Source organism: Montipora foliosa, chromosome 6 (genome assembly GCF_036669935.1).
Source record: "Montipora foliosa isolate CH-2021 chromosome 6, ASM3666993v2, whole genome shotgun sequence".
NCBI lineage: Eukaryota > Metazoa > Cnidaria > Anthozoa > Scleractinia > Acroporidae > Montipora > Montipora foliosa.
In genome coordinates this window covers 11993565-12021064 of record NC_090874.1, presented here as the reverse complement: position 1 = coordinate 12021064, position 27500 = coordinate 11993565, and the positions used below count along the sequence as shown (strand labels likewise).

General features: G+C 38.4%; 1 protein-coding gene across 10 annotated transcripts in view; it reads right to left on the bottom strand.

Moving 5' to 3' along the window:
• LOC138008698 (kappa-type opioid receptor-like) overlaps window positions 1-22752 on the bottom strand; it is a 29512-nt gene extending 6760 nt beyond the window's left edge. The window contains exons 1-3 of one of the 10 annotated variants that reach the window (XM_068856006.1): window positions 22621-22752; window positions 21758-21831; window positions 6493-6541 (exon numbers count right to left, since the gene is read on the bottom strand). The gene's annotated coding sequence lies outside the window, so the exon portion shown is untranslated. Of the gene's footprint in view, window positions 1-997; window positions 1149-6043; window positions 6138-6492; window positions 6542-6861; window positions 7062-10607; window positions 10859-15038; window positions 15080-21757; window positions 21850-22620 lie in introns of those variants that run through there. The other 9 variants (XM_068856009.1, XM_068856008.1, XM_068856005.1 and 6 more) reach the window with 9 other exon arrangements.
• Window positions 22753-27500: the final 4748 nt, after the last annotated feature.

Genomic DNA, 27500 nt, shown 5'->3' with positions numbered 1-27500 from the left:
TCATTGTTAGCACTAGCAAGATATCGGGACCTAAGCGATCTGTTAAGATCACCGATCGTTTCACGTGTACCTCCGCAAATGTCATTTATTGCATAACCTGTACGTTATGCAATAAATTATACATTGGCGAGACAGGTAGACGACTAGGCGACCGATTCCGCGAACACCTTCGCGATGTTGAATGAGAAGAATGACAAGGATGCATTTAAGCCAGTTGCTCGTCATTTTAATCTCCCTAACCACTCCCTACATCTAGGTACGACGGAAAGCAGCAAGAATCTGGAACAAAAGTTCATCTTCCAGATCGGCACTCTTAATCCTCACGGTCAGTAACGAACGCTTTTCATTTAACTAATATATTCCAATTTTTCGCGTTGCCACCAATAGCGTAGCTCCCATTCTACTATAAAAACGACACGTAACCCATAATTCCTCGATTCGCTCTGACGAAAGGCTAACGCTCGAAACGTCAGCTTTAAGGATCTCTGTACGGTGGCCAATTTACATTATCAACTCCCTTGATAAAACCAAAAATATTTGTATGCTATTACATGTGTTACATATGAACCATGGCAACTACTAGCTTTACAGTCACTGGTTCCTCGTTAAACAAATTTATTACTAAGACTTGTTTACATTACTAATTAACGCGAAAAAGGATAACTTGGGAATTTTTAACAGTATATCGCTTTAATCTAACCCAAAATCATTCAGATATTCAAAACGTCCTGTGCATGATCCATTTCCTTCGCTTTTGTGTTTGTCAGCATTATGATTTGCAATACTTCATGTTTACGAGTTCACAACTTTGTTTTTGTATCTCGTAGATGTTTAGATTTCCAATTACAAACTCTGCTTTGATTGGCTCTATAACTCACTGTGTAAATAGTTCACCCTGAATTCAAAATAAATGCGTTTCGTTTGTGAGAAAACGAAACAACAACATTCTTTTACAAATCGTACAGGGTATTCCTGATTTGTATTAAATTTAACTTACATTTTGCATTTACCTGTTCATCCACGCTTTTGGAAAAGTGTTGCATACTACGAGCTTAGAGTTAAAAGTATACCTGACGTAGCGAGCGTTACTAAACGCAGAAACGGAACGGAATATACCGGAACGAGCCGGAATGACACCGGAATGACATTCAAATAAAGCGGAATATACCGGAATGAACCTGAAAATGCCAAAATGTGGTGTTTTAGTTAGCGTCGACCGATTTTCGGTTTTGTTGTGTCACGTGATTCCTTGAGGGAATTGCATGTGTCTTTGCCTTTTGTAACATTTAGAACTCTTCGATCACGAGAAAAATTTGACAGGTATCCGTCGCTTAATGAATAATTATTTCTTGTGGAAGTAACATTTTTTTCGTAAACAAATACAGGAGCAAGAGAAACAGAACGTTATTCTAATTGTTTTTGTCTATGGATCTCGGAGGCGGCTTTCACTGCGCGAGTCAGAAAACCCGTGAACATTTTTATTTCATTCTGACAGGTCAATTGTGTATTGATCAATCACAATCAAGTTCAGCGAACCACAAACTAATTACCGTTGTGCTTGCCTGCTTCCCACGACCCACACGTTATGGAGATATACGGAAATATAGTCGCGCAAACGGGCGGAAGACTCTTTTTCTCTTCCCGATTGTTGGCAATAATGCCATCGAACCTGAACGCAGTGTTTCCTTGTTTGAAGAAAGAAGTCAGAGGCACAGAAAAAAGATCGATCGTTGATAATATATTTACATGAAGAATTGTGAGAACATAGCGTGACTCGGTCCAAGCCTTGTTACTTCCCCTTAAAGAGGCTAGGTCAGTCACGCAATTTTAGGCCATTTCAGCACTGATCGAATGGTCATAGAATTAACTGAAATATCAAAATAGCTGTTCAAAACTATAGAAGAACTCTAGCAAAACACAGGGAAGCCAAGAAGGGACATGGATGGACAAAACTGGAGAGGATTGAAATGGAATGAATTTGGGTAAATTTGAAAAACGTCGGCCCACCTTTTTTCAAATTTATATCAGTCTATATCAAAATGTCATTTACAAAGCTGGAAAATCATTCTCAGTTGTTATGTGGCCGTGATTTTGCAAATGAAATACCCTTGCTCTGCCAATTTGACGTTTAGAGCTCATAATTAACAAGCCCGGTCTCTATTCTGCAACATTTATTCATTCACAGTCTCAAATGATACAAATTACTTTTTGTTCCTTGCCATTCCGGTCCACGCTAATCAGCTTGATTCTGGTGTCCTTCTGGTTTATTCTGCCTTATTCTGTCGTCATTCCGCCTCGTTCCGGTATATTCCGGTACCATTCTTGTTTATTCCGTCTCATTCCGGTGTCATTCGGTTTCATTCCAGAGTCATTCCCCCTTGTTCCGGCATATTCCGGTTTATTCCGCCTTATTTGTGTGTCATTCCGCCTCATTCCGGCTCGTTTCGGTATATTCCGGTACCATTCTTGTTCATTCCGTCTCATTCCGGTATATTCCGTTCTGTTCCGTTCCGTTCCGTTCCGTTCCGTTCCTGTGTTTAGTAACGCCCGTTACGTCAATAGAGAACGTCTAAGACATCCAGGCGCATTAAACGTTTGGCCGTACAGTGCGACTAATATAAACACGGGACGCACTTAACTTCGACGGCTAGAAATCAAATTCACAATTCTCTTCAAATGATACTGAATTAGATTAATCTTTACAATAACAAAATATAATAAAAATATGGGAAAAATAAACACATATATAGCTAAAAATTTAATTACAATTACTATATATAAATGTGTTCATAAATCTCTTCGTGTGCACAAGTCTCTTTGTGTGCACTTCATTGCTAAGTGCGTCCCAGGTTAGTGCCTCGTCTTTATACTAGACGGCTTACTTATTAGACGTCTGAGACGACTAAGACATCTGTTAAGTGCATCGTTTAGACGCTCTTAACTTGAGACGTTTAATTCGTCTGACGTTTATTAATGTGTCCACCTTATTTCCCGTATTTATACTAGTCGTCTAAGACGTCTAAGATGTCTTAGACGTCTTAGACGTCCTCTAGTATAAATACGGCCAATGTCGATGCACACGCAAATCACAACTAACGTAAACATACTTTCAGAGCATATCAAGACCTGTATTTCTCCTTTGGAATCAGGTCTTTATTGTCATTGAGAATCAAATAACTGTACAAATGTACGATAACTACATCGCAATTATTTTCTAAAGAGCTGATCACAGTCTCCACTGATGATATCAAGTCTTGTAAAACGAGAACAGAACTATATACACAAGCAATGGCAATGAACACGATCGCTCATATATGGGTACTAGTTGAACAAAGGATATAAGACCATTACAAAGAAACAAACAATAATAATAAAATACAAAAAAAACGCAATAGACAAGAGGTGGAAGGTACTGTTGATAACCACTAAGCCATCCTGACTCCCCATAATCATTTCCTTTGTGTTATGAACCTAGTGCATGCGAATAGATTACTCGGGCGTGATGACAACTCGTGCGTAGAATAAATTTTCGACCCGTACAATTAATTCGAGATCAAAACTAAATTCGATATTTTCTGTGTGAACCCGCTGTGTCTTCAAACCACATTTGGGCCTTATTCATTCAGTGTATTTGCTTTAATACTCTCTGTGTTTAATTAGCATCATTTGGTTCAGTAAGAAACTGAAAACTTACAACTGCTAGCGCTAAAGCTTGGACATGCGCAAAACCGTGAAACTGTCCCTTTGAGTACATTTTTATTTCATTCAGTTCGCGGAAAGACCCGTTTCGAAGCTGACGCTCGACATCTTTTAGTGTGGGGTGTGAGTGTACCGTGAAAAGCGTATGCCTTTCTCTGTATGTGTTTTGAGCGCCCCAAGTAGAAATCGATTATGCCAACGCTACGTCGATCTTCAGTAATCCAAACAACGCACCACAGGGCTCTCCATATTTTTGGACTACGTGGTTTGCTTTTAATAACCAATGTAAACAGCGGCACGTGCCTTCTATTGTGCATTGCCCAACCAAAACATCGCCACGTGCTTTCTATTGTGCATTGCCCAATTTCAACCCCCGGCTCCATGTTTTAGCTGCTGTCATTTTAACGAGTGGAGGTCGTGTTTTAATGTAAAAGTAACTTTTGCGCCGTTAAAAACAAGGAAGATGCCTTAGTAAGAAAAAAAAAATTTCATCGAAACCTGTCCTTTTCGGCCACTAGTGAAAAATAATGTCAAATGCCAAAAAACAAAAAGAAAGCAAAAACAAAAACTTAGGGGCTTATTACACGAGCTGGCCAGCCTGGTCAGCCGGGATGAGTTTCAGCCCGGTATTACATGAGATGAGCCAGCCTGGCTTCGACCAAATTTAGAATATGTCATGTGAAAAAAAGAAGAAGTGGAGAAGAAGTGGAGAGACGTTTGTCTCGCTAAAATGTTATTAAAATTTACCATTCTACAATTTAAAGAAGCCTTATGGTTTAATCATGTGCCGTGTTTCTATGGAGTTATAGAAACACGAGTGAAACACGAGTGAAAGTTTGGGAAAAAGTTTGGGTTTGGTTTTGGAAACACTCGCCTGCGGCTAGTCCGCAGGCGAGTGTTTCCACAGCTTTTTCGAGTTCTCCCAAACTTTCACGAGTGTGAATATATTCTATATACGCACCGTGAAGTGAAATTTCAATCCCAAATGCATGGGAGCACAAAAGATACCACTAAGTTTGGCGCGACACTTTTCAAAGGCAAGGTATCAAAATTTTGGCCGATAAAATCAAATAAACCTGTTAACTTCTAGTGAAAACTGGTTGCTTAATCAAACCCATTGCAACACTGAAAATCTGCCTACTGCTCTCTACTCGTGGTAGACTGGTTTTAACAACATAATGAATTTATGGCAGAATTCGAAAGCATGATGTAAACGAACTGAAGTAAAAAGAAAAGACACCAGTTTTTACAACAAAACTCGGTGCGATCGACTGTCATCTCTTGTTATCACCGAACAACTGTAAATTCACCATATGCGATAAACATATGTCACCTTAATTCAAGGACAATTATACGGACTAAAACAGGTACTCGCCTAAGGTTCGGTGAACAGTGTTCAATAAACCTTTCGAGTTCTCAGGAATTATTCAACGAATTTATATATACATTCACTTCGCCTTCAACTAATTTTTTGCTTTATACTGTCAGTTAATCAGGCACGTGTTTTGAACTGATAAGAAAATCCGCATACCCGAGTTTGAAATTGAAAAATGTCCAGCAGAAATGACATCTAGACAATTGTTTAAGCTGCAGTTCACGCCATTTTCAGGCCAGTTAAGATTTCATCTCTCGATACAAGCATATGAGAAAATGAAAATGTCAGTTTTGAAGTTCTCTGAACAGTTTTTGGGTTGTAATGAAATCCAAATGTTACATATTTTAATTGTTCGAAAAGGTCTGTTTGTTTCCGTTTCAATCGTGTTCAGGCGCCTCGAAAATTAAAAGAAAACAGGTCTTAATGAAACCTCTGATAACAAATGTTTACGCTACCAACGAGTGCATTGATACGACTGGATGCAGAACTGTTGGAGAGATAAAGAAAGAACCTTAGATGGTCGGGGTTTGTTGAAACAAACCAATGGAATCGAGAAAAGCTCTCCTCGACAGTGTCTATTGATTAGGAAAACTGCAAGGTATGTTCTTCTATATCTTATCGGCAAGAATGGCAGGTTTTCTAGACCAGTAAAGGTGGGCTATCTTTGCATGTCTCACCCACTTCCAATCCGCTTCCAATTAAGGCGTTTCTTTCAAAACCTTAGCGAAATTCCGACTGATAAAAGGTTATCTGTGATGGTGAGCTTAAACGAATTGTCCACTTCAGAAGAGATATCTGCACTAAGAGACTCAATTTTCGATCGCTTTGTGGATCAGTGAGTTCGCTCCATTAACGCGTGAATTCTAAATGAAACGATTGTGAAATAATGTCAAGGAAAATTAGCGGTTGTTTACACATTTTGAACTTTATGTTTTGTCTTCAGTGATGGCTTATCTCAAAAGAACGTACCGCTTCACCATGCAATAAAAGGATCTTGAATCGAAGATATGCTTTGGCTTGAGTTATTCATCATTTCGTGCATCTCGCTAAAACGATGCCCGGCTACCTCCTATACATGACATGATGTAAATTTCTGTCAACAGGCAAAAAGCGCACTGCTCTTAAGTCTTTATTATGTACATAAAAACGTATAAATCATTTTTCTGTTAATCTTTTCCTAACCCTTCAAGATTAACCCTTATCAAAGATACGTCGGCTGTCATCCACACGATATAAATTACTTCACAAAATTGGGGCAAGGCCAGTATCGAGTCTAAAAAAAACACTCTTAAAAAAAAGAAATCATGATGAAAATTTATCATTCGACTACTTTTATTCAAACTACAGTGGATTAATTTTGCAAGTACTGAAAAAAAAAAAGAGACGTAAAGCTCGCTTAAATCAAACAACCATCTTACCTTGTTATACGTTGGAAGAGGAGGAAAGATCAATTCCACAGCGGACTACCTGAAGTTAGAAATCACTTATTTTTATTCGTTTGTTGAGGGAAAGAGCAATTGAGATTAACTTTCAAGATTCGGCCGAAAACTGTTTAATTTGTGTTTTTAGATTTTGAGTTAAGGTCGAAATTAATTTTTGAAGGTAAATGTCTTGAAATTTAGACAAAACAAGCAAATGTCATCACTTATGATATGGTGAAGAAATTAGAAATACGAATAGCCCCAGCTAATGAACACATTGTAACTCATAAGTTAAGTTAAGCAGAAAAATCGTAAACTACCGATTCAAATAAATTGATAGTTAGACTTTTCTTTAGGTCGGATTACCTTAAATACGCGTGGACACTCAAGACAGAATATTTTCAAAAGGGTTGAAGACACAAATATCTCGAGATGGGAGAGCTCTAAATCAATTGTTAATCCATACTTGCAATAACTGTACATTTCCTTTCCTTCTTACTAAACCGACAAGGTGTCCGAACTTTACGTTCACTTCTGAGGCAATGATATCAGTGACACATGTTCAACAAAGCAATACAAACCCGTTTCGTTTACAACCGGAGTGTTTTCGTTTCAGCTTCGATTGCTATCGGAACAGCAAATAATCGTCGGCCAATCTTCGGCTTAGGGACGAACTGATTTCAAGTTTTCGCCGAGACCGCACCTTCTTGGTTGACGGGATGGATTTTGACTGAATTTGAATCCTTGTAAGTCCTTTCATTTCATTGATAAAATTCAGTCAATGAAAAATTATGGTAGATCATTAAAGAGATGTCCTCAACTATTCGCCTTAAATGTGGCGATTACACTTATAAGGTTAATTTATTTTTTCCCGCAGATAGCTTAATGAAATAGACACACCCGCAGCCAGCAATATTTTACAAACTCAAGTCAATATTCGAGAAAGAGGAAAAGAGGAAAAGGACATTCACCCATTAGCCCAGAAAGTTTTTTTTTGTGAGCCTTCCGTTAATTTATCATCTTGACGAACACATCCATATCACAATCTGTTGCGTTTGACGAAGGAGAACGCATCCTAATCGGTACGGTAGCAGTCCGGTGTGATGTCCTTCGCATATTGATCATGATGCCATGCAATTTCAACGTTTGGGCGCCATCTTGGACTGGCTGGCTGGCTGGCTGTTTTAGTATATACTAAAATAACTATTCACCTCAGTGTCAGTGGTTAGTGGTGGACATTTACCTCACCACTTAACGGCTCGCTAAATATCCACCATTAGTATCACCCAACTAGTGGACTAATGCAAATCCTGCATTTTAATAGGCTGCGCTACTAGAGGACTATTAGTAATAGTCCTCCAGTAGCGTAAAGAGTGGTGCTTTCTTTCTTTTTATTCCCAATTAAATATTTCTTCAACTTGCATTTGCTAACCTTTTTATTGCCTTTTCTGTACGACTAGTTGGGTGATACTAAAACAATTAGACCCTTCGCCCTCAAGGGCCACGGGTCAATAGCTCATTCGGCTTCGCCTCGTGGGCTATTGACAGCCGCCCATGAGGCGTACCCGAATGGGTTATTGACCCAATATTTCACGAAAGCATCTTAATTAAGTTATAACCAGCCTTCTAATATATATCTCAAGAAAAAAGCATTCACAAAGACCTGCTACATTGAGACATGTCTTCATTTTTCTCCTTAACGTACGAGGTCAATAGCTTATATATGGAGGAGGCCATGCTGTTGGCCCTCGATTGTCGACAGGCTTTAAGCATAAGCGGGTATATCGTGACCGTTCAAATCCGCTCAACGATGAAGGTAATCGCTTTCCTTGGGAAGAAAGTATGAGTATCCCTGATATACTGAGACCAATTATAGAAAAAGTTGCAACTTTGTGTCGCTCTTGGGCTTTATGTTTCAGGGACAAATCAAAATCCTTGGCCGTCTTTTCTTAGTTGCCGACATGGTGCAACAATATTCATTTCCACAGTTAGTATTCAAAGTTCCATATTCATTGTGCGATTTAAGAAACATTTTGCTTGGTTTATTCTTATAAATTGATAACTATCCTGGACCAGTAAACTTAGGAGACTCCTAAGTCAGGATGAACATAAGATAACGTTCGTGAATAGCGCTGATAACATATCTTAGAAAGGTTCTAATTTCTTTCCTGAGTTATATCTTAAAGGGGACACTGTCATGCTAAATGTGCTTTTTTTAAGGTCAAAACTGGGTAAAAGTCTAAATAATTACTTGAGCTCACACGTATAATATTCCTGACAGCCCACTGACAAGATATGAAATATATTTATTGCACAAAATATCAACATTATCAAATATATCAACATTATCTAAGCATTTTTAGCGATAGCTCAAGACCCGTCCAGTGGTTGCTTTTTGAAATATATGATCCCATTACTTTTCGAGGAAGATATCTGGTCATGAAGGGACACAGTTTGATCTGGACACACCTGCGTACAAATTCTGCGTACATGCATGATTTTGCTTTACCAATGATTGATGAAGTCGTTACTTTCATATAACCCGCATCAGACTTGCTTACGAGAGCGAATGAGATCGACGGAGTTCGAAATTGGGGAAATAGTTTTCAAATTAATTTCGATAGCTTCGTACATTTACTTGCATATTTACCAGTTCGTCTGATTAAATCCCTCTGGAGCCAAGGTGAGCAAGAACAAAAACTATATTTCTTTAAAGAAAGACCTCTTTGAACTTCACAATCATTCTAAATGAGAAAATCGTAGTTTAACCTGGAGGTCACTCTTTCAAGTCTGAATACTAAAGTACCTCCTCGGGTATTTATGACTTTTTTGGGAAAAAATGAGATACTCAGAGAGTGCGATTCTACGCAATCTTTCTGTTGAGGCTTGGGTTTAGCCTTCTAAAATTAACTCAATTAAAATTTGCTTATAAAAAGACTCTATGGGAACATAACAACGGAATCAGTTGAGAGTACTTACACGCACGCTCTCTAGCTGTTATCAAATTAGCTGAAGCACTTGCTGAAATAAAACGAAACACAGCCGAAAAGAGTCCTTAAAAGAGATGACGGAAAAAATAATAAGCAATACGCCAAGTTTGAATAATTCAATAATATGGCAATTCAAATAAATTGTTAATCATTTATTCTTGTCACGAGGTTGAAGTTTAATTCGTAAACAAAAACGATGAAAAATGATCTTATAATAATTAACGTACCGACATAAACCTGTTCATATGAATATTACTATTATAAAGAACCAGTCAAATTACCGAGTTACTGCTCTTCATACCATTTTTTAATATTTGGAGAATTAGCCAATGCAGACTTAAGTGTTTATGCCTTTGACCTTCTTTTGACCTGTCAATTATCTTAATTTAGATGAAGGCTTTTACAAATGAATGTAAACAGAATTATAGATATACCGGTAACTGTCCCTTAGAGTGACCAGGCCTTTAAGTGCTTGCCGAAATTCGTACGTTTTTTTGCGAGGTCGAGTGTTGATAGGCAATTATCAAATCATTTTAGTTTTAAACCTTTTTAAATGTTTGGCGTCTTTTCAAGCCTGATTAAATAAATTGGCATCATTGGAAGCGACTACCATGTTTAATGTGAGTTGATTAAGCCTCAGGAAACGTGGATAATCCGACGCCAGAAATTTAGACAAGATCATTGTTAGTTTCAGGTTTTAGTGAACAACTTAATCGAACTTAAACTACAAACTCTTTTCCTCAGTTGCACGATTTCAAGCCAAAGTCACGCCGGATATTTTCGTGTGAATGAGCTATGATTACTGAAAGAGTTTCCTTGAAACTGTTTCTTATTAGTACTCTCTCTTTGCTCCTTCCATTGGTAATGATAGAGATGAATTGCAACATGGTCCATTTTCTTACTATTTTATTTAATGTAACGATAAAAAATCTGCCACAGTTTGCTCTTCTTCCACCCAAAAAATATTGGAACTCGTGAAGTTAATCAACAGAAGCATCTTATGCTTAAAGGAAAGGTTATTCGAAATTATAGCAATGCAAACTGTCCAGGAAACAGTACAAAATAACGTCATAAAGACGTTTGCAATCGCCCGAATTTTTCAGAAGAAAAAAAAAAACTTACCGTTTTATTAGAAGAGCCTCGCCAGTGAATAAAACTACTATCGACCGTCACCCGATCGGGTGCCGCTTTCATCAAACGAAGCCTTTCCCGACGGAAGCAAAAACAGTAAGAAACCCACACAAATTTAATCCCACTTCGCAGCTTGAAACATCCCTCAGGTTATTTATTCGATAAGAGCCATCTGCGTGCTGAGGACACAGGTGTAATGACTGGCACCAAATGAAACATCTTTTTCGCTACAGATGCGACGAATTGCCGCAGATGTCTTGGCCATGAATGGCAAAAGAGTACTTTTAAAGCGACGAAATAGAGGATTTGATGTCGATTTGAGTAAACCGATTAGATTAACTCCTTATATGGGTTATCTTTGATGGCAAATAAAAATGGGATTTGCAGTGGTCTGCCAATTTTTTTTTTTATAATTTTAAGAAAAACAACATACACGTGCAGACGCGCGTACTTTCTAGCACTCTTGCTAAATTTGTTTACCCCGGTTATGTTCCAAAATACTACGCATTTTTCGTCCATAACACAACAAATGCACTCGACGGAACCGAAGATGATGCATTCAGTTTGGGAGGAGGAAGAGGACGAGTTCGACAAGGAAAGCGAAGACCGGCGAGAACTGAGGAGTAGCAGATCAATGAAACGGTTCTTTTTGAGAGCCACCAGGGTTCATTTATTAAAGGACCACCAAGTTTGAAAGAGTCAATGGCCAACCTATTTTGTCATAATTTATGATTTTTAAAATTGTTTTGCTAGGTAAATTCTTGGGGAAGTTTAATTAGCGAAATTTTACTGTTGCTCCAAAATACTCGGCTGTAAAACGTACCCCGAGTTCAAGACAATTCGAGAGCTAGTACACAGAGAGGTTTAAACTGAAAAAATGCTGCTCCTTAGCTGACGAAGAAATCTCTCAAGATCTTAGGCCCTACACAGCTGCAAATATGATAGCTTTGCCTCATTGGCAGGGATGAGCCAAAGCTTAATTTCGTTAGGGATAGGGTCATGGAAGTACACATATAGAATAAAGTTGTACATATGATGCGTTTTACACTAGTTTGATCAGACCGTCTCGCTTGCCACTTGACCTTGTCAATCATAAAAGATGGTTGTGGTACAAAATAGATGCCAGAAAGAGGGTCATGAAGTCTTCATGCATGAAATTAGTAAGATTGACTGACATTTAGGTGAGAGATTTACAGTGATTTTAATGCTTGAAATTTTTACTGAGATCTATATAGGGAAAACAACTGCCGGTTGCCATCCAGCACACAATATTGTTGAATTTTTCAAACTTTCAAACCGCTCTCAATTCACTCACTTAAACGTCAGTGGCCTCAAAATTGATATTTCTATTTTGTACCACGACCATTTTTTTATGAATGACAAGGTCACGTGACACGGTCATGCAAAGGGCCTATTCTTGGTTTTCACTCACGTGATCAACAGCCATATTTTGCAACGAAAACAAAAAAAAGCGTTTGCATAATAATAGAGTTAAATTTCCAAAGGATTTGGTCGGGGCTCCAACATGGCCGCCTTTTCTTTGTTTAAGGGCTCCAACATGGCAGCCGTGACGTCATGTGAAACCGAGAATTGGTTTTGTGTTCAGAGTGGAGTAGGGGGAATCTTTGTGACACCTATACAAAGAATACTAAAGACTAAATGCTTTCTTGAGGCTGTGTGATCCTGAATAATCTACTATGAGGAAGCAAAATAAAACAATATTTTAAAAAATTACCATCTTCTGTTTTTATGGTATTCGGATTGGATTAAGGTTTTGGTAAAGGTTATCCTCTTCTGACCATAACACTCAGGTAGTCCACCATAAATTGAGGATATCACAAAAACATCATTCAATGATTGATTATTTCTCACAGTTATTGACCTTGTTTCGAATTCCTATCCTTTTCCCGCTTGCTGTTTGCCCTTTTTCCTCACTCTTTCCTGGCTCTTAAAAATATATATCTCAAAGGAAAATCTGGGAAAGGTACAGTCATAATTCGAATAGAAATCACGATCACTAGACAAAGGCTATTGTAGCTAGAGTTAAAAAATATTGTAAAAGATAACAAGATTAACGTTGCAGACTTATTGCACGTATTTCACGTGCTTTGTCAGTAGTTAATCTGTGCTTCACTTTAGCCATTGCCGAGTTAATTTCTGTCTCCTCTTCAAATATACAACTACTTTCAAATGCTTCATCGATGACAAAACAGGAATCGAACACACTATTCCTTGCATTTATTTCTAGTTACAAACATGGAAAAATGAAAACCACTGGAAAATAATGTAAATGCTTACTTAATAGCTGAAGTACACTAAGCTGTTAAGTAAGTTCATTGGCACTGCACTTAATAATATGAAATGGTTAAAAAACAGGAACTTGCAAAGCGAAAACTATTTGCTATTTCACTGGCAAATTAAATGTGCTCAGGGAATAAATACCTTGAGGCACTCTAGAGCTAACATAACAGAGCTAACATATTAAAATTCAAAAAACATGAAACGGTTTGTTTTTGTTCAGGCCACAAGGAAACCACATCGACGTCGTGCGAAGCGAAATGGCAAGGCCTGTGGGTCTAATCATGGAGGCTTTTGAACTGTAATTAAAGTTGCCTTTGATCCCCGTGTCGATTGTGAATTCATCAAATTACTACCGGTAATCACTACTTTGGATGTCTTTAATATTTAACGTCGGTAGTTCCTTCAGTTACGAAACTGGTATCAGTGGAAGCCGACGGTCCGCCCTTTATCCCCTCCCTCTGTCAGTGCTCCGTTTTACGGAAGTTTAAAGCTATAGCTACACGCGCGGATCAGAGGAAAGCCGAAACAGACGTTGAAGTCACCGAGGATCGAACCGAGGCCCTCTCGCTCCGAAAGCCGAGCACCAGCCAACTGAGCTTCGACTTCTCCTATAGCAGAAAACATTCAATATTACTGATCACTGATACCGTCTTCTCGTAACCGGAAACACGTCCCTGGATAATTACTTTAGGTGTGAGCATAAGATCCAAATATAGCCACCGCGCATTTGGTCTCATCATTGCGGTGCTCAGTCAACACATTCTTCCCGGAGATGGGGGAGGGGGGGGGGGGGGGGGGTACTCCCTTATATGGGCTATATAGGTATGTGCGGCCCAAAGGTATGGTTTTTTAGCCGTTTTGGTCTGAAATAGGGCATTGATTTTGACCAGTTTGGTCTGAAATTGGGTATGGTGTGTTCACTCGAGTCTTGAATTGGGTATGTTTTTTAGAAGAAGCTATAGCTTCTTTTTGATCAGTAGGGGATAAGACCATCAACAAAGCCCTTCTCAAATTATCAAGCCAACCGTGTAACAGCTGAAATAGGTTTGAAACAGGGTTTTAAATTTTTGGTCAGGTCTGAAATAGGGTAGGAAAAATCGCAGATTTTTGTCTGAAACAGGGAAAGGGTTTAAGGGAGCGGGCCGCAAACCCCACCCAATTTTTCTGGGAGTATCCCCCCCGGGCACATTTTCTTCACTTACAGCTCTACAAACATTCCTCAAAGTAAAGAAGAGACACGAGTTCATTCATTCGTTAAAATTTTGGGGTTAAATTCCTTGGTTGGTTATAAGTGCCGCCCTCAAATAAACCGTGCCCTTGTACAAACACGGCACTTGATATGGCACCATACTGTGGCTTAATTAAGTACAGAGCAAACTGTTTTTCCATTTGTTTCAACATTCGTTCGATTTTGTTGAAAAGCAATGAAAAAACCAATTGCCACCCCCTTGTCAACAATGCTGAAACATATTGAATTGATTTTGAAGCCCTTATACTTCACTTTAATATTCATTCATTATTTCTTTTGTCAACACGAATGTTGCTGCTTGTCATCATCGTTCAACATTGGAGGGAAAGCGAGTGCACACTAATCGATTTCTCGAAGAACTATCCAGATTAACAACCGCGACTGATGATGTATTGAAACATCATTTGTCAGTCTTCAACAAGATCGAACCGAAGTTGAAGCAACTGTTGAAAACCGTTTGCCCTTTCAGTAATTGAGACAGTTTGGATGCCACGAAGAATTCACTAAAGTTAAAGAGATTGCATTCATTCGGACGTTGTGAATCTAGTATTTTCGCAAATATAGGATGTGTCTCTATATCAATATGTTGCCTTTGGATTTTATCGAATTCTTTATTCATATGTTAATGCCATTACTGACTTGTCTGATTGATGAAAAACTCACCAGGTTCTGTATATTTGAGCGGAACGATTCATAGGTAAAGTTGAGATTGGTTTTTAGCCTGGCTTTACATTTGGCTGAACGATCTTCACAACAAGGAAAGTGACTAGAATAATCAAATGGGTGTTCTTGACGATGAGAAGCCGGTGAGTCAAAGGTTTGAGAGCCTCAGTTACTCGGTTCTGTCATTAAACGGTTACTAAATCACTCACCTCTTGGTTAACTCGATCGACAGCTGAATCCAAATAGAGAATCCACTACAACTGATTACAATTCAATTGAACAATAAGAACCACTATGGTTAGCCGTTGCTAGGTCAGAGGAAGTTGAGCTCAGATAGTTTAGATTTTCACTTTGTTTCTTTGTTGAACGCATTTTAAGGCGTTACTTGAAATCATTAATGCCGCAGTCTGAGACTGATAGTGTTGTTGTATCCGCTATCAAAGTAAACCATGAATGGCTTGTCTGACCTGTCTTCGGATATTCAATCTTTCATCGCCACAATGTGTCGCAGCAATTTTCTCGGTGTTGAAAGCGTTATATCCGACGAAAGAGCGACTTGATATCAGCTTGGTAAGGGCGGTGAATATGTGTAGACTGCAAACTTGTAACAGCTAGGAGCTGATTTACCATGATATAGGTAAAACTTTGTGATTAACCTCGACTGTCTCAGCACCAAAATTGAAAATATTTTGTTTGAAAACAAAGCAACAATGAGAGATAAATTTTATCAGTTTTAAATCTTAATTGTTGTTTCTTTAAGCTTGCCTAATGTTAAAATGTTATTTACAGGATTAAGGCCGGATAAAAGACAGATGCTTTGTTTGATAATTTCTAGCAGGCTTTCCTGAAGTCTTGGTGAATACTTTAAGAACTGAAATTGCGGAGGTCGCCTGTCCCACCGACCATATAAACCGCCGTAAGAGAAAATGTTACCCCGTAAGGATAACAATAAAGCTGCGACACGTCGCGGGGACAAGTCGCCGCAGCAATTCGCCTCGAGTGACACGATTTCGTGAAAATCATTGTCCCTGCGGCAGAATTTTGTCGCTGAGATCAGTTGCACGAATTCAAACCAGTTTGAATTCGTGCGACTGATCACAGCGACAAAATTAGCGAAAGCAGTATTGTCGCATCATGTGTACACTTCCGGCAACGAGTCGCTGCGACAAAATATAACTGAACCAATGAGAGAGCGTCATATGGTCCGCCATTTTGAATTAGAAAACTAGTTCACATTTCCCTTCATACGAGATGACTGCGTGTAGTACACAAAGAGCGACTTGTCGCCTAGTGTGTCCCAGCCTTAAAACTATTTACAGTTATGTGCTTAGTAACCTGACCGTTAAATGAGAGTGAGGCTGGACTTGACCTTGTGACGATTCAGACCTCCCTGCTTTTTTATGTTAAAGGAGCACTGTCATGCTAAACTTGCTGTTTTTAGGTCAAAACTGGGTAAAAATCTAAATTAGTACTGTAGCTCACACGTACAACATTCCTGACAACCACTGACAAGATATGAACTATATATTTACTGCTCAAAGAGCTATTCGATCTGATTTTTTTGCGACGTTCTGCGGACACCATCTCCAAACTTGAAAAAAACTGGCCAGTTTTTTCAAGTTTCCATCCATTTCCATCCTCTCTATCCATGGATGCAAATAACAAAGAATGACTTTAGTGCAATTGAATTTGTCATTACTTGTGAAATGTTCGTGGCTAGTCTGACGCGGCGTTTCGTCTCGGCCAAGAGACTCTTCAGAGACCTTTAGAATTCAAAGGCAAACTCGTTGAGCATCGCGCCCAAAGTCCCGTTCGCAAATTCTACATGTTGACAGTCTGGCCCTCTATCGCAGAAGGATTCCCAACCGTGTAATCACGAGATAATAGTTTTGCTTTTGTATAAATTTATCTCGTGATTACACGGTTGGGAATCCTTCTGCGATACAGGGCCAGACCGTCAACATGTAGAATTGCTCTGGGAGACTTCGTCAAGGTATAGTAAATTTAAAGTATGGAGCTAGGTGGTATTTATCATCGTTTTCTTGTAACAAACCGATTACTCTTTACAAATTCAGACCCTCCATCACGGTTAATTGCTATCACTCTAACATAGCTGACATAGCTAATAAATAACCTAGCCGAAATCTGTACTGTATTTCTTTTCCTTTGTACTTCATTTGACGATGCAGGACATCAGGAAAGCACGAGTTTACGCAGATATGCGTGTACAAGTTTATTTATGTTTTTTTTTCCAGATATTTTTATAAATAGTCTGTTTACCAATTCGGCCTACTCATTACTATAAATTACTTAAAGTGCTACTATGATCAAAAAATCACTTTCTTTTTTTCCTCAGATTTTGATAAGCGTGTTCGCTTAAAACCCGATTGCCAAAATTTTGAGCTTTGATTTTTATCCAAAGGCTGTATATTTTGAATGTAACGTTCGGATTTCACGGTCCGCCATTACTCACGTTCAAAACTGACCGATTGGACCTCAGAGGGTTGGATCTAGGGAAAGTGACGTCATTGACTCTCTAGCTTAAAATTTCAGCGTGTAAACACAACTTCTTATATATTATTTTAAAAATCTGAAAGCCCGAAACTCCCGTGCTGCATTTTAATTCAGCTGCGTACACACGCATTGCATTCTTAAACGACCAGTGATTCTTTGACGTCATTTTCTCCTCGACCCACAATCGGCGACAAAATTAGTTGAGACAGTTGCCAACAGAGCACACTGCCAACGACACATTCATTGCTTGCAAAGAAAACTTGTCCAGAAAGTACGTTTCCGGGATACCCCTCCCTCCCCCACCCTAATCAATGTACCGCTGTCGACAAGGCTCGTAGAAAACAGAAAAAACACAACATTGTCCCGGGGGTGCGGGGGAGGGGGTCACTTGCGCCGCCGAGCTAGAAATCGACTCTAAAGGATAAAAGCGTCTCAACAATTTTGACGCCGATTGCAGCTCTCTCAAGATTTTAAAGTTAGTTTTAAGTAATTGCGGACCAACATATAACTAAATTCCAGTTAAAATAAACAGGTGCCTTTTTAAAATGAGTGTTAGTGTTTAGATAACGTAGTTTTGAAATCCAAAGAAAAGGAAGAATTATTTTTTGGTCGTAGTAGCACTTTCAAAGTTCTAAGTAAAACATTTTGTTATAAAAACGAGCTATAAAAAGTAAGAAGAACGACGTTTCGACCGCTCCACGGTCATTTTCAAGTTCAAGTTCATGGATAGAAAATTCCGCATATATACAATTTTTGAAACAGTAAAAGAATTTTTGAAACAATAAAGGAAATGCTCGAACGTTCGATTGCTTGATTTTTGAAATGTTTTTTATTCGGGATCTTAAGCCAAAATTAAACAGACAGAGTGATTCCATCCGCGCAAAGCTGTTTGCATAACACTACTAATAGTTTTCTTTCTCTAGCTCTTCATCTCTTATTTACACTTCATTTTCGCATTCTGCTATTTTTATTGTTCGTATGTAAATAATTTTCTATCCATGAACTTGAACTTGAAAATGACCGTGGAGCGGTCGAAACGTCGTTCTTCTTATTTTTTATCGCTCGTTTTTATAACAAAATATAAATTAGTTAATCATAAAAATTCATTCCTCAATTGTCATTGCTTTAATCCACCAACCAATTCACTTGCCAAGGTGTTATCGGACAGTTCAATAAGCCAATCAAATTCAAAGTTGTAGTTTAAATCAACCAATCAAATTCAAAGTTGGAGTTCAAATCAACCAATCCCATTAAAAATTTAGTTTAAATCAACCAATCACAACTCGGATGATTACAGATCGAATTGGACTCCACTCACCCTTATTGCCATTACATATTTTTGCTTAGTTTTTGCCGTTTTTTGGTCTCTGTTATTCAGCATGTTTTCTTGTGCTCGTACTTGCTCTTTCTTCCGCCGCTTGGTCTCTTTATTCAGGCTCTTCCAGATCCTTTCTCCCTCTCTCTCATTGTTTGTCACTGATATTTTGCCTGTATTTTCGTGCTCTCAGTTGAGCTGCATCGCTCACTAGTCTGCTGGGTTCTGTTTTATGTGTGCTCGAATGACATTCTTATTGCACTGGTTCGTTATATCACACCACAGGACTGTGTTATAAACTCAACGCTAGATAGTTATCACTCGACGCTTAAAAACTCAACTCGCTCAAAAAAGAAAAACATCACGTGTTCTCATGACGTCATGCAAGCAGCGGAAGGCACATATCCCTCTCTCATATCTTTCAGCTTCAGGCTTAAAGTTAGACGTTCTTATAAAAAAAAGAGTGTATCTAGCTAGACTAGTAATTAGATTTTACTCAGAATGCTTCCATTGACCATCATATAATTGTTGTGCAGCTTTTTCTCGTGATTTGGGAGCATTGTTAAAACAGAACTCGACAACGGCAAATAATAATTTAGCCAATCAGATTGCGAGATTACAATCAATTAAGGTAAATAATTAATAAATGGAAAGGAAGAAGGTAGCATAAAGTGAATGCATGTTTCGGGGACAGTATTTTCATAGAGTTATTTTCATAGAGTCAGTATGTCGTAGAGTTAGAGTTAACTCTAACTCTACGACATAACTTTATGAAACTAACTCTACTTCTAGTCAACCTCGCATGTTTCACCAAGTTTTTGTGAAATCCGCATTCATAATGAAGCATTATTTCCTCAGTAATTAATTAATTGGAAACATTTAATTCATTCTGTCCTTTTCAGCCGTCCAATACATTCAAATCTCAGTGATAGTTGAAAAGCAGTCACTCGAATAAAAAGAAACAGCAGCGTTCGTTCGCTTCGAGAACCGAAGAAAATGTCTCTTGTCTTGTGATCATCTTGAGAGTGTTAAGAGAAAAAAGAAAAAAGAAATCATCTAGGAATAATACGAATATTTCTCACTATTTTGGAAAAATAAGGCTCCGTCCACACGTATCCGGATATCTTTTAATCCGCAACTTTTTCTTTGCGGATTCGCCTTCCGTCCACACGTATCTGGCGAATCCGGCATGCGAATCCGCAACATTTTTAATCCTCTCTCGGTAGTAGAAAGTTTTGAAATCCGGGGCTTAAGTTTCTAGAGCTTATATAATTGTCATCGCCTTTCAGCAGTGTCCAACTGAGGGCATCTTTGTTGAGAGTACATCTTAGCAAAAAGAAAGGCCAAGGACATCTTTGGAAATAGTCTTCCGTGCGGTTCCAAATGAAATTTTTAAAGTTACTCACGGTGTTCAATTAACAGCATTTTTTATTTGTTCAACTTCATATTATACAAAACGAGACTAGGTTTTGTCTAAAAGGATTAAGAGATTTCTACGAAAATGTATTTTGTTCGGTATGCAAACTATGTGCAACTTTTATGTTTACCGATGCATTTACCAAATGTCAGATCAGAGATTTCAAGTCAGGATGAAGTCAATCAGCTGAATGGTGGTGAGAAACAAATCATAAATAAGAGTCTCCGACTATGGCCTTTTTAACTTCCCAATAGTTGCTTATTTTCACTTTCCAGCGCTACTTTGTTCAGTGCTTTTTCGAAAGGTTAAACTTACTGAACGAGACGAGTGGAATAGAAGTTTTAAACCAGCCGATATTAATGTCGTTGAGCGATGGCAGGGTAGTCAGCTCATACTTTAGGAGCTTTTATTTAAATTGTTCTCTGCTATTTAGTCTCTATAAATATTCATCTTAAAGCCTGGTAAATCAAGAGCATTTAAATATTAACCTTCAAATCGATTCCAAGTCAATCAGGATGCATGGTTTTCAAAGAATCTGCTAGTTATCGAAATCCAACATGGGGCCGAAATGGTATTGCCACCAAAATATTAAATGTTCGATTCACATGATAGTTCTGCCTGAGCGAATGTTCTGGTCGCAAAACAGAAAAAACCGATAATCAAAACACTGGGGACTGGTTTGAGCCCGGCCGATGTATTTTAACAATGAAAGAAAATTATGTAATAAAGGAAAACAACACTTCCTCGCCACCCGAAAATATTTTCATAGTTTGGCTGTAGGTTTCCTGAAGGGGTAACATGGAAAATTGGATTTGTCTGTTCTTCTTTTTCTCAAAGAAAACGAGATGTAGGTTACTGGGGCAGGCAAAAAAAAAGAACAAGTTGGAAGGATGTAACATGGACCGATTGGGATAAGGTGGAATTTGAGGCCTATAAATTCGGGAAATCGGCCTTCCTTTTGTAGTGTTTGTTTTAAGATTAAACCAGCAAACCAAAGTAATAAAAAGAAAAGAAAACAAACATATAAAGAAATAAACGAATTTAGTTTCAGGTGTGTCTCAACAATGCACTTATCAAGAAACTGACCGGAAAAAAGTATTTCTTTTAATTCTAAGCTTCTTTAGCTTTTTTGTGTACGTTCTTTGACAAAGTCGTTTCCGGTCAACTGTGATTGGTCAAAATTATAGATAGATGAGATCGAATATTGAACCCGTTTCCTTGGTTTATCCATTAGCAGCTGTGGGCACCTTAATAAAAATTAATGTAGCTAATACGGATCTGGAGTAATTTGACAGCTCTTTTGGCTGCGATGGCAGTCGAGTATTTGCTGTCGCCCAAATAGTTTCTGTCCCGGAAATGTAAAATTCGAGCGTTGAACCCTTCGAGCGTTGAACCCTTCCAAAGTACGTTTTATCGGTACAATCGACTTCAAAGAGAATAAAACAACGTAAAACTTACGATGTTGAAAAGGATAGTTTTGAAAACCGAGGCTAGGGCAAGGGTTTGTGATGACATTTTTTCCCGTTTTCCTATAAATGTATATGAATTTTGTCAAAAACGTTGGGAAATTGAACTCGTGTATGGCTTACTACCGTGAGCAGCTAATTTTCCAACGAGGAGCTTTCTTTTCCAGATTGTTAATTTAAAAAAAAAAATTCACAAAAAATGTACACTTTACTTACCAATTCTTGGGTCGACCTCTAAAAGTTGAATCGTGACGCTAATGAAGAAACTCATCTACCGAGACCGAAGCGAGCTGAAAATAACACCAAAGAGAATGATTGTCGGTTCTGACAACCCCGACTGAACGAAACAATTTTGCAAAATTTCTACTATCTTCATTTTGACACATGACAGCAAGAAGTGCTTTTACAAATGGTCCCGTGTCTAGTTCTTAATTATAATTTTTGTCTCAATGAGTGTGGTTTTTATAATTTCACTTCTGTAGCTTTCCTTTGTCGGTAAAAAGAAAATAAAATTTTCACTTTCTCGCGCTAAAGGATAGTATTAAGCGCGCGTAAAATTGATGAAAGTGCCATGTTTTAAATTTGTTTCAATTACGATCTGTAGGTACCATGTCAGTCGACTAAAGTCAATTGTAAAATATATCGGGAAGATCATTTTGAAGAGTAAACCCGTCAGTTGAAAGATGAGAATCGCTGTTAATGTGGAAACCGCTAAAGAACATTTCCGTTCAGCATTTGCAACATAACGATTCTGTTTGCCTGGAAATAAAGGTAACTTACACGGAGAGCAAAACGAAACAGAACTAATTATTGTTCGAAATTTCACGGACGCATTTATCATACTATGCAATGGGAACAAGATCGTACCAAGTAAATTTTTTCTATGACAAAAACAATAAAAACCCAATAAGTTGTAAGAACTTGACATCGGTTCCGCAGCAACGGTGCTGCCGGCTGAAGCTTCGTGATATGAAATAATGGTAACTTTATCATTTGGAAAATGCAATACGATTTCGGGAGCTTCCGTTGACGGATGATAAAAAAATTTAAATTCTACGAATCTAATATGAAAATTTTACCTCAAGAGTTTCACAGCGTGGAACTTCAGGATCGCTTCTGTTTGATAATCGTCTAATTTTAGTTATCATCTCGAGGTTCACATCATATTTAACTATGAAAGCAATTTCTATCAACAACTCTGAGAGAACCGCACCCTCAAGTATTTTTTAATTTCTGCATCTCTTCGTTTCATTTTGTCTTTACGAAACGGAGACAAGCGGCACTCAACCAATATTCTTTGAATCGCCTAAATGCTATTTGTGACAGAAAATTGCTTTGATTTTTTTTTCGAGATTTGCGATAAGCAAACGCCGTGATAGTAGTACAGACTGGTCTAGCACAAATGACGGAAACTCTGAATTTAAATGTCAAACATACAATGAAAAAAGACTTCCAATGCCTTTTTCTGATTGCATGCTTTTTATTAGTTAGAGCGTTTGTATCTGTCACAAATAAATAAACAAAAATATTATTTTATTTCACGACGTATCGAGACGTGTCAAACTCAACCAAGTAATCTATGTAACATAAAGAGCTGCGGTTCTTTCTCAGAATGCACTGTTTTACCCGACCACAAAGACTACAAAATTCAACTAAAAGGTTAAATCCGGGCATAAGGAATTAAATTGTTCTGCACAAAAGGCAAAGGCTTTTTCGGATTGAAATTTACTTTTATTTTTATAAGCAGAAATTCACATGACCTCCCTCCACCAATAATAAAAAACAAAACAACAGGAAAAACATAAACGCAAATGACTGTAGCGCGCGATTGGTGCAAGAAGAGTTTGATCCCCGGATCTCCCGTCCTTGTTTCGACTTCGTTCCTTTCAGTGTAGCTTAAGTAGTAGTTTTAAATACCCTAAAAACGGAGCACTGATGGAGAGGGGCGAGTAAAATGAGCGCATCGTCGACCTCAAGGTTTGTCAGTTGAATTTAATACTGTTAAGAATTATCCACGTTAAATATGGTCGCTTTACTTTTACAAATAATACAACTTGAAAAAAGTGTAAGAATTCGACAATAGATAATTATGTGGCTAGCCTTACATACGCATGTTTCATCCCTGCCAAGGGACTCATCAGAGACCTTTCGGCTAACTCGTCAAACATCGCGTTTGAAGTCCCGCTAGCATCAAAATGATGGTGACAATCTGGCCTTATATCACATAACGATTCCCACATAAGGATTCCCAATCATTCCCATCATTTTGATGCTAGCGGGACTTCAAACGCGATGTTTGACGAGTTAGCCGAAAGGTCTCTGATGAGTCCCTTGGCAGGGATGAAACATACGTATGTAAGGCTAGCCACATAAATAAAACAGCAACGTTTTAAACTAAAAGGACTGGTTTACAGGCTACATTGCGGAATGAATGAACTAGACGCTCCATGAGCGTACACTGGATTGCCTGTGGTACGTGTTACACACAAACAGAAGGTACTGAGTTGGGTGGTATTGAACTGCAGCGTTCCAGTCATTTTGTTCGAGTCGGGGGTTATTAAGACCATTTAAGGGGTCACCCAGAAGTCGTGCTCATGGTAGTAGTCTTAGGTAAATACCCCCCTGAGAAGATATGTGGTTACTAGCAAAGTACTAAACCAGCAAGATTGAAGAAATAAAAGGGAATCGAGAAACATTAGCTTCTAGGCTGACATTTTCATCATTGATCAAGTTAACGCGGCGTGTTTACTCGCGAAACAGTGAAGCATCTGTGTCAAATGATAGCAAGATACCGGGCTTTTGTTTTTGTACAAAGATCACAATCGCCCAACTCTTGAGGTTGACCATTGTTTCTGCAAAGTCAAAAATTTACTCTCCAAGACGAGGTTATTTATCACCACTTAATTCCGTCGTTTTGGAAATAGTAGCTACTTTATTATTCATCAGCGTCACACTTTTTTGCTGATTTTGGGGCTCATTTTGTTGAAACTCAAGCACGCGTCCAACAGACTTGTTTATTTTCGTGACTTATGCACGCGCCGTCTACAGTGCAGTACCACAAAAATCCTCCGGTATCACATTTCAACCCACGTATGCAAATTTGTTAAGCTCGAAAATTACTTATGATATTAAAATTCACAAGGCTGGAAATCTCACAAAAACCTTTTCCAGCGGAAAATCTATTTCAACAAATAACATATTTGCTATTAGAGGCAACTAACCCTTCCCATTTCAATTGCGTGCGTGCAAACAAGACACACAATCCGTGTTACAAAGCATATACAATTAAATAATTTTCTGTCAGTTCGCATGAAACCCTTTTCGAAAGAACCTTGACGGTAAAGAATGAAGCACAAAAGAGACAACAACCTTTCATTCAAATAATTCTTCACTGTCACATTTCCAATTTTTTTTAAACCTTTTTTATCTGTAAATTGCCAGACAACTTAGATGGGACTTCAGTAAACACTGTGATGCATTCAAGGCGTTCGATTCCTTCAATGTTTGTTAAATACCAAGTTAGTAAAATATTAGAAACAAAGCTCACTTGATATCCAACGGCGAAAAATGAAATTGTTGTCGAAGACCATTACTTGTCGCTTTAAAGATTCCAAACATTTCTTTTTCACTGCCTGTCTTGTTCATCCAATCGACGTTCCATTCTTGAGCTCCATGAAGGTATATTTTGTTTAGAGATCCACTAAAACGCCATTTGCGTTACAATGACTTTCGACGCCATTGTAGGTTAACAAGAACTCGTGAAATTCCCAATTGTTACCGGAAGACTGGGCAGAGTTGAGTACAACTAAATACAAATAGCCAGACAACGGAGATCCCAGAACCACTTTAGGTGTTCGATTCCTTCTCTGTCTTTGTTGAACTCATAAGTTACCTGGGAATTTTCCATTGGTTTCAGTGTTGTACATAACACCACACTTGGCAAAATACTCGACGGGCGAAAGATTTTTGTCGAAGTCCATTACTCGTTGCTTTTAGGATTCCAGATATTTATTTTTTACCGCCTGTCTTGTTTATCCAATTGACGTTCCATTCTTTGGACTTCATGAGGGTATATTTTGTTTAAAGATAAACTAAAACGCCATTCGCGTTACAAGGGCTTTCGCCGCCATTGCAAGTTAATTAAATGTTCTCCTGTGTGCACCAGAGAAATCTGCGCGTTACCCCAACCCCCTCAAACCGAACAAAATACGCACAGAGGACTCTATGCACAAAGACACCACTAAGCAGGGGAGTGAAAGGCAAGACTTTTACTGACACGGAAAAAAATAAAACAAATATGAAACAGAGAAATATTACCCATTTTCCGACTGGGATTGCCATACTGGCAACCCTGTAAATAGCCAGACAAAAATAAACACAGATGCATTCAAGGCGTTCGATTCTTTCTCTGAGTTTGTTAAACCCATATCCAGACAGAACAGAAAAAGTTACCAGAGAATTTGCCATTTGGTTTCAGTGTTGTACATAACACTATATATTGACATCCAACGGCGAACGATGCAATAGGCCATTTCCGAGTTCATGTCTGCCTCCTCTTCAAAGCGAGTCTAAGTGCGAAGTTTTTGTTATGAAAATTAGTTTTCATTCATATGTAAAGTAGAACTAATTACCATCACAAAAACTTTGCACTTAGACTCGCTTTGAGGAGGAGGCAGACATGAACTCGGAAATGGCCTATTGTTGTTGAGGCCCATTATTTGTCGCTTTTAAGATGAATTCCAGATATTCATAGACCCTTTGCATAAATGGCGCCCAAATTTGAATAACAATACTTGATACATCCTTAGCCTCACATTCATGAGAAAAATCCTTTGTCTTGAAACATAAACACGATTCAGTTTAACCTTTGGAGAAATGGAGCTTCCATACAAGAAATTTCAAACACGTTTTCCATCAATAAATACAGGTCGTAACAACAGATTTGATTTACGTATACTGCATCCCAGCATCACTAGTTCATAATGACAAAAAACAAGAAAACTATCCTATTTTCCTGTGATGACGAATATCGTTGTCGATAAGAGCACAGACAACGCTGAACCACTTTCGATTTGTTTTTTACCACAACATTCAACGCTAAAGAAAGTGTTTATTTCAGAGCGTGACCAAAATCATAACACAAAGAAAGAACAAGCGTTGTCTATAACTTTCTCGCAATATGATTGGTTTATTTCCCAAAATGAGCATCCCTGATTGGCTATTAAATTGCGTGACAAATTGACGCGAGCGTGATGCGTACAGCGTTGTCTACACTCTTATCGACAACGGAAAATTAGCCATTTAGATTGCGAGATTACAAGCAATTGTGGTAAAATTAACAAATCGAAAGTGGTTCAGCGTTGTCTGTACTCTTATCGACAACGATATTCGTCATCTAATTAGCATGAGAACAACATCATTAACATAAGAAAAGCAGTGAGGTTTCTATCAAAGCAAGGAGAACTCCAGACTCACTTTCATTCAAAGGCCAGGTAACTGAGCACACAACTGTAAAATGGTCTATTTACACCTCTGTCTAAGGGCGCTTTCCTTTTGTCAAAACTGGCAGGCCAGACCCGGCCATCAGTTTGCAAAGAAAATGCAACAACATCCCTCGCATTTTTCTGGAAAAGTATATCTCATCCTCGAAGTGTGTTAATTTGAAGGCGTTTTAGAGTTAGTCCTTCCAGACGCCTGGTCTGTTCTGTCAAGTGGAAAGCGTCCTAAGATAACAAACATGTTACAATTTATTGAACATTTAGAACTTCTACAAAACATAGCAATGGTCGCATCAAGAAGCAAGAATGATTTATTCTACCGCTAAAAGGAATACAACAACGGTAGGAACAAAGGTTGGGGATGGATAGGTCATTTGCCAACGAACTTTTGGACCGACGAGATCTGGTACTGAGCCTATCCACTCTAGTCACAACTCTTTTCGCAATGACACGTTTTCTTT